Here is a 6,428-nt window from a genome sequence, read left to right as displayed (position 1 = left end):
AAAAGTTGATCGTGATCAAGAATTGAACTCGGGTCGCATTGTTACCACGCGGATAGTTCACCGCCGAGCCATTGAATTCCTAAGGGAAAATGTTAAAGTAAAGGAACCATTATGATAAGGCGGGTTTTTTTACTAAACGGATTAATACAATATCTGTGGATATTTTTTATTGAACTTTGTTTTTTTATTTTTGTGAACTTGTTTTTATTTCGTCGGGAATTGAACCGGGAGCGCGGTTTTAGGACTTTGATTCGTTGCCTGTTGTGTTTTTGATTCGTTGCCGCTGTGTTATTATTCCCTTTTACGTTGTGTTATAAATCTGTAATATATTATTCAATGACGTTGTTAAACTCTTTAATTGTCAGTAGGTTTATTTTTTCGGATACGCTTTTTTGTTGTGTTTTTTAACTGATCGAGATTACGTTCTTTTTGTCTAATCTTTGGTATTGTTGGTTTTTTCTGTCTTATATTTGTATCTACTATTTTTTAAGTTTATTTCCTTTTTCCCGCAAAATCATCCAGTCTTAGAGGAACCTTTAAGAGCGTAAGTCATGCCCAAAAGCTTATCCGGTTTCATTATAATAACGTGAAAAAACGTATTTGTGAATGGTAAGGTGTTGCGCTTCTTGATATTATATTTTCTATTGCTTGATTTCTAAGTATTTGAACTAATTTATTGCTTGACTGCGTTATAATATTTTTCTATGAATTATTTTGATTCTGAAGTCTGATTGTTTGACTGCGTTATAATATTTTTCTATGAGTTTTGTTTCTGAAGTCTGATTGATTGGGTTGTTATTGTGTATTTTTCTATTCGTAATTTTTATTTTTTGATACTCTAATATTTTAAACTGGATATAGTATAAAGTTACTTCTGCGTATTTCGATTGTGCGTGACGTGGAGGGTATTTTCACGTTTTATTATGATCAGTTTTTTAATTTTAAATATCTTTCGTTTTATTTCTAATTTATTTGGTTTTTTTAGTCGTATATTTTTATCGAGTTGTATACATCGTGCGCTAACACTTATGTTGGTCTGGTTTTTAACTGGGTCGTCATTACTTCGTAATTTATTTTAAACGTTTTCTCGACTGATTAAGATGTGTAATTTGAAATAAAAGATGTGGCAAGTATTTCGTAAGCGAGAAAAAAAAATACAAATACCCTCTGTAGATATTTATTTCATTAAAATTGGCTTCGTATTATATTTAACTGATAAACTTGTACCGTAAATAGGGTTAAATTCAATTGTGCATTGTTTTAGTACGTCTAACTCGCTGTTGTAACTACTTAATTTATAATATTCTGAATAAATTATACTCGGTTGTTTCGTCTCAATTATCTTAATTATAATTAAAATTTTATACCGGGCGGGATTGAACCGGGATTACGTTTTTAGTAAATAACTCTGAATTGCGGAGATATCTTTAAGGGTTTTCTCGAGAATTTAATACCACTAGGGACAATTCTTCCGAGGAGAGGTATATTTTGGCTGGCCAACTTGTTGATCATGAGGGCTTCAATCTGTAACTTCCAGGTGTCGTAGTTTTCTTTCGTCAAGGATTCAATTCTGACGTTGTGACTTAATCCTGCCATTTCGACCGTCTTCGTTCACGACTTGACAAATAACTATGACTACCCTTGCACAGTTGAAAGCTTACTAGTGACCAACACTACACTAATTTAAATACGGATACGCGCAGTGGGAGCGTGCTGGTCCCATAACCTATTGTAAGTTGAACAAGAAGCGAAAGCTACCTAAAACAACTTTATTTGTAGAACGTCAGACGAAAACCGAATAAAGCCAAACGTACGAGTTTGATTTATATATACAGTATAAAAACAATTATTTAAACAAGAAAAAGGTAAATACTAAAAAAAAAAAACAATATATTCTTTAATCTCCAACAATAGGAGATCCATCAAAAAGAATATCCGAAATGTATTCGCTGCTCAGACATTTAGGTTAAAAAAAATGCAATTTATTTTTTGGGGTGGGGAATATATTTGTTTTAATAAAAAATAAACTAAATGTTTCGCGAATATTTTAGAAAATAAAGATCGAGTGCACTTTGAAAATCCCCAGAGTTCAGATAAAGCCGGCGACTCTCCAGCAAATACTGATCAGTGGTGTGTTTGTACGAACTGCAGGGCAATGCCATCTGCAATCGATGACGTTTATTACAGACAACTTCCGTTTAGATTGCATTGTTTAAACGCATTTGCCCTCAGAATGAGTATGAGATTGCGCATGAAGCCGCCACCATAAATGTTGCTGAACCAACAAATAAGAATTTCAGGTAGATAATTTAGTAAAGTAAAGTACACGGTTTTAACTTTAAACCTTTATTAAAACAAAAATACACTTTTTCAGACATCACGCGTACAGAAATTATACGCTAATGGAATTTGATGTTATGGGAGGGGAAGAAAAATTGTGAACCCAGCTTGCTGTGTATTCAAAATTCGTGAGACATATCCGAAACCTGACGGGGAGCAATAGAAAGGTTTCGTCTTGGGAGAACTTCCTCAATAATCTGAGCTGGAATTTTCATTGTATCTTATATGACTACCACAGATATAGGAAATATATAATACTCTAGATACCCGGCGATGGGGCGAGCCAATCGGAAAAGCGGACCAGCAAGAACTATAGCAGTCGACTCAACTTTTGCCTGGGTTTTTTCGTGGTTTTTTCAACACGTTTTTGGGCTGTATCGCCTTCTGTCTGTTGCGACATTTTTTTGCGTTTCGCGTTTAAAGAGACAAAATTGTTAAACATTGTGTAGAACGTTATTGCAAGAACACATCATTGAATTGCAAAAACGCTCCAGTCTGTTGCGACATTTTTTTGCGTTTCGCGTTTAAAGAGACAAAATTGTTAAACATTGTGTAGAACGTTAATGCAAGAACACATCATTGAATTGCAAAAACGCTCCATTTCATAAGTAGGACCAATTATTTGTAATTAGATATAACCTTATTATTGATTTAAGCGGTAACATAATAATACCCGAACTACTTGAGAAATTGATACAATCTATATAAACCGCGAAAATTGGTATCCATCTGAGAATTTTTTCCTTTGTAGCTGTCACGTTAAAGAAAGTGAAAAGGAAGTTGCAAATGGAAAACGGTGCCCTAAAAACACCGCTATTCCTACTCCTACTGACAATTTTACTAAACATTAAACAATTAATTTTGCATTAAAGTAACAATGTTGTATTTTACGCAAAGAAACTAAACGTTCAAACACCGGAAGGAATTGTTTTAAATTTTTATCATGGATCTTTTCACGTATATCTAAGAATGGTGTTATTATTATGAAGAGGAACATTATCTGCTAATGTTTTTAACGGTTTCCCAATACGGGTAGTGAAAGGTTATTCCTATTCATCGTGGTCTAAACAAGTTGGCAAGCCAAAATATACCTCTCCTCGGAAGAATTGTCCCTAGTGGTATTAATTTCTCGAGATAACCCTTAAAGATATATCTCCGCAATTTAGAGTTATTTGTTAAAAATATTAACCCATTTCTATCCCGCCCGGTATAAAATTTTTATTATAATTAAAATAATTGAGACGAAACGACCAATTTTAATTTATTCAGAATATCATAAGTTAAGTAGTTACAACAGTAAGTTAGACGTACTATAACAATGCACAATTGAATTAAACCCTTTTACAGAACAAGTTTATCAGTTAAATATAATACGAAGCAAATTTTAATGAAAGAAATATCTACAGAGGCTTTTTGGAATTACTCGCTTACGAAATACTTGCCGCATCTTTAACGCTCATTTTATTTCAACACTCGCCCTTGATGAAGATACCGTAGATATCTGGTAGTGGACGACTCGTTCACTTCCTGTTGACGTTGTGACGCATACCACATGAAAAAGACCAATGCCGTCCAATTTCCAATATCATATAATGACTCGCACACCCAAGAAATCGTAGATATCCAAATATCCACACCAAATGTATTTACAAGAAGCAAAAACCTTACCATCAACAAAGCACAGAGAGCCACTTGACCAACCGCCAGCTTTTAAAGCAATTAACGTTAAATTATCTCCTTTGAATTAACAGAACTATATATAGGTCGTTAAGAAAGTGGACCACCCACAGGGTCTACCCTTTAACCCTCTAATCTCGGCTGACTGCGCTAAAACAAGATTTAACCTTTAAAAAATACCAGATTAGGCCTTCATAAATTCATTAATAAAAAAAGACTTTATTACCTATTATGCTTACGATGCCTGTCTTAATTTCAGTGAATCTAAGCAGCTATCGGTGGTTCTGTGGTAGAGCGCTCGACTGCCAAGCCGAATGGTCTGGGTTCGAAACCTGGGTGGCGCATTTGTTTTTAATCAATAGAGAAACGCTAAATTAGAATTTCTTCGATGCAATAATTTCAATTTCAATTCTATTTCAATTAAACCAAAATTTCCTACTCTATTAAATACGCTTCCGATAAAGCTGAAGGTCTAATTTTCAATAAGGCGTAACAAGTGTCGGTGGTTCTGTGGTAGAACGTCCGCCTGTCAATCAGGAGGTCTCGGGTTCAAATCCCGCCCGATGCGATCGCAAATTGATACTAAGACGAATACCGTGTACAACTGGTGGAAACCCTGCCATTGGACGTTGAGAGGTAGCATTACACTCAGCACTCGGTCCGTCCCAAAGTCATTAAGAAGAAGTTGGAGAGAAAACGCCCATATAAACACAACAGACTCAACATGCACATCCATCAGAACACAAACACAACAAATTCAACACTCACAACCTACGCATAAACATTACAAAAACCGTAATACACCAAACCGTCACGACGGTGAGCGAAAAAACACCATCCAAACCAAACTGCAAATGCATCCGTTAACGCTCACCGTCACACGGTGGTTTTGCCAACCCTTTGAGAAACTGCGTACGCAGTGATTACACTTTGCACCGAAAATGCGAACGCGTTCGCAGTCCTGACAGACAGACACACCCACAGACCCACCCACAGACCCACCCACAGACAGACACGGTCGTTGTATAACCCCTCCTAGGGGACTTTGTCCCCTCGGAGAGGTAAATAGCAATTTCACCATAATATTTCGACCTTTATTGCAGAAATGTTATGGTACTAGTGATTATTTAGTTAAGGATAATCAAAAAGTTATCGAGGACGTGGTTGTCAAACAACCAAAAAACATAGCTTTTCGCAGTACTGATGACGGATTTCGCGATGCACATAAATCTGCAGATAGTTCGATTTGGGTACATTTGTTCGAATTTCATTCGTCCGAACGGTGTTACAAATGTCCGAATGATCATTTGTCCGAATGCCGGAAAACAGGATCGTATGTCCGAAAACGTATTTCATTTGCCCGAAAAATTTATCACAACTTTTGTTGGTGATTTAGTCGTTCAATTTATGTTAACTTTACTGGCGAATTTCATTTGTTCGAATAATCGTTTGTCCGTTTTTTCGAACATTTGGAATTTTTTTAAAAAATATTGTTAATATAAGAAAATAGTAACATTAACGTGAACCTAACCTAAAATATCCACAACATTCAACGCAATTCCCACTTACTATATCGGCCAAAAAAACAGCAATAAGAAATACTAATTTAGCGACAGAATTCAGACAAGTGATGCTACCGATTCGGACAAATGAAACAAACAAGTTGTCCAATTCGAACAATTGAAACATTTGTTATTTCGGCGGTTCGGACGAATGAAATTCGAACATTTGTTCCACCGTTCGGACGATTGAAATTCGAACAAATGTACCTACCCCGCTAGTTCGAGTGGGCAATCGGTAGATCCGAAAAATAGATACGGGAAGTAAAGAGGTGCAAATCGGAACCAGCCGGGAAAATAGATAACAGAAGCAAAGAGGCGAAAATCCAAAGTCGAGTAAAATAAAAATAAAATTGAATTAGATTAATAACCATGTCAGGTATTTGGACTTAGGCGCGTTTAGTTGGAGATCAGGCCCTAAACATTGAGTTGAGAATTCAAAGCTCTAGAGCTAACCGTTCTCGAGTTTTTACCTTTCCGAGGGGACTTTGTACCCTAGGAGGGGTTATACAACCACCGTGTCTGTCTGTCTGTCTGTCTGTGGGTCTGTCTGTCTGTCTGTCTGTGGGTCTGTCTGTCAGGCCTGCGAACGCGTTCGCATTTTCGGGGCAAAGGGTAATCACTGCGTACCCAGTTTCTTAGAATCAGGGAAAAGGTTTTTCCAAAATCGCCCTCTTTTTGTCATTGGATGTAGTATAATTCTTTAATCGGCCGGGATTCGAACCCGAGCCCTCTTGCACGACAGGTGAGCATTCTACCGCAGAACCACGGATACAGTTACGCTTCCGAGGAGAGGTATATTTTGGCTTGCCAACTGGTTATTTTTATGTCTTTTTGCTAAAAGCAATTAAA

This window comes from Leiobunum rupestre, chromosome 11 (assembly GCF_980474605.1).
Source record: "Leiobunum rupestre chromosome 11, qqLeiRupe1.1.hap1, whole genome shotgun sequence".
Taxonomy (NCBI): Eukaryota; Metazoa; Arthropoda; class Arachnida; order Opiliones; family Sclerosomatidae; genus Leiobunum; species Leiobunum rupestre.
Note: the sequence above shows the minus strand (reverse complement) of the source record.